Source organism: Engraulis encrasicolus, unplaced genomic scaffold, assembly GCF_034702125.1.
Source record: "Engraulis encrasicolus isolate BLACKSEA-1 unplaced genomic scaffold, IST_EnEncr_1.0 scaffold_25_np1212, whole genome shotgun sequence".
Lineage (NCBI taxonomy): Eukaryota > Metazoa > Chordata > Actinopteri > Clupeiformes > Engraulidae > Engraulis > Engraulis encrasicolus.
Genome location: NW_026945544.1, coordinates 819765 through 822264, shown reverse-complemented (window position 1 = coordinate 822264; position 2500 = coordinate 819765).

The following is a 2500-nucleotide window of genomic DNA, read 5'->3' as shown; positions in this document are numbered from 1 at the left end:
CGTTAAAGCAGTGCTACGACCCGATTTGACACTACACCTGCACAAATTAATAGGGCCGTGCGATTCGCTCTTGAGTGCATCCTCATCTCCACCTCAGGTGCGTATGTTCCATCCTCTGCAGACCCGGGAAACATGCCTATCGTGTCGCACAGTGGGAGCATTCTGCTCGCATACGATTGTTGGCTCATATAATGTGAGGACATGAGTCGTGAGATTTGAACTTTTGAATCATTAAATTCCCTCGTGCAGTGTGAGATGGAGCTTAATACCCATGAGTGAAAATATCGCACAGTGTATGCCCGCCTTTAGTTTCTGCCGGTGTGTTCTGCTCTGCCTTTCACATCGACAGCGTCGGCGTGTGCGGCCAGTCCAGTTCAAAATCCCCCCATAGCCAAAGCTAGGGTTCTACTTTGCCATTCATTTGAATGGAACACAGCCGGTCGCCGACGTGAAAAATACGCTCTATTTTCCAAATGCAGTGTGGAGCGGACCTGCGCCGCTGATGCCCGACTGCCAATGGTTGGTTTGGAAGGACAGATATGTTTCCATGTATTTTCACCAACGCCGGTAAAAATCGATTTCCGTCTCGCAACGCTTTACAGCCCTACTGTGTAAGCGGCCTAAGTCGCTAGATGAGGTTTTTAGTCATCAAAAAGTCGCTAAATCGGCAACACTGAATACGAGGGTTAAAATCGAGAAACGTACTGCAGATCAGATAATTTCCAGTTACTGTGCAAGTGCCACTCCACCATGCTGCATAACACAAGGAACAAGTAACTCCGAAATGCATTGGAACACAATCACTCTAAAAGAAACAAGACTAGAGATATAAAATCGCACCGTTTATGTTTAGCTCACTGGGTTTAAGGTCCACACCCATCTAAACAGACAGAAATCTATGCCCATGGGAAGCTGGCATAATTCAACATTGGTTTTACCTTTTTCACTCACATTGGGCAATTTCACCGTATGTATAAATTCTACCTTATGAATATACAGTGCCTTGCCTTGCCAGAATTTTTACGCTGAATGACAAACTTAATGAATAAGTCTGCATGGTCCACCAGAATGTGGAACACGGCCCTCCATGGGGACATTTAAAGGAGCATCTGGTAATCTGAGGGGAATGTTTCTTTTATTATCCAGTGGCATCTGATTCTTTTCCTGGAGAACTGTCTTCAGCATCTGAGGGAGGGAGCCAGAAGTCTTACTGTCAAAGCCATTGAAACCTGCTTAAATTAGGCTATATGGAAAGATGTCATTCGGGACCACATGTGTGGGATGAACCGCAATAGCTACCGTGTGTGTGTGTGTGTGTGTGTGTGTGTGTGTGTGTGTGTGTGTGTGTGTGTGTGTGTGTGCATTTATGTGTGTCTCTGTGTGTCTGTTCGAAGGTTGCGATGCCTCTTACCGAAGCACCTTTGCGGCCGCCCATTAATATAATTAAATTGCACTCAAAAACTTTCCCTTTGAAACAAATTAATTAAGACGCTATTATTTAGTCATTGAGAGGTTAATGACAGTCATTAGAAACAAAGGCAACATCCACCATCATTAGCCAAACTTGGTTATTTTGTCAATTTTGGTTATTTACTGGGCAGGTGATTAATGAGGCAGGCTACTGCCCCCGACGCTAATTAGCTTTCAAAACATAACACAATCCATCACCGCTCCTGATTACCATGGGCGGCCGGCCGAGACACGACTGCTGTACACACACATACACGCGTACAAACACAAACACGCACGCACGCACGCACGCAGGCACACACACACACACACACACACACACACACACACACACACACACACACACACACACACACACACACACACACACACACATATGTGTGGGTAGGGTAAACACACACACACACAAATAGGTTACACACACACACACACACACACACAGAAACTGAGAGTAAGGTACCCAGCATGACATGGTGGACAGTGTGAGAGCGGACCCCTATCATGCGTTGTTGGCTCAGAAAAAGTACAGTAGGCAGGCATGGGGCCTGGGTAATTTAGTGTTTTTTTTCTGTTGGACAGGCTTAATTGGTCGGACAGGAGAGCGAGCTATACCTCACCGGTCAGGTATTGGGGTCAACATGTCATGCATAACGGCCTGCCTCAAAGTAGGTACGTGGAGAGTTTGCTCACCACCCAGCTCTATTAAAGTGTGTGTGTGTGTGTGTGTGTGCGTGCGTGCGTGCGTGCGTGTGTGTGTGCGTGCGTGCGTGCGTGCGTGCCTGTGTGTGTGTGTGTGTGAGTGTGGTGTTTCTATGCACACCAGAGATGCCTGACCATTTGTGATTCATCTTGAGCCAAATGTGCTAAAAGCCAACAATGCATTTGTTTCTGCATGTACTGTACCGCCATTACATCTGCTGTGTATACTCCTCAGATCATTACAAGCGAAATACAACACCCACTTAACTGAAATTCATATTGTAACTGCTATCTAAAGTATAAAGTATGATCTCTCTCTCTCTCTCTCTCT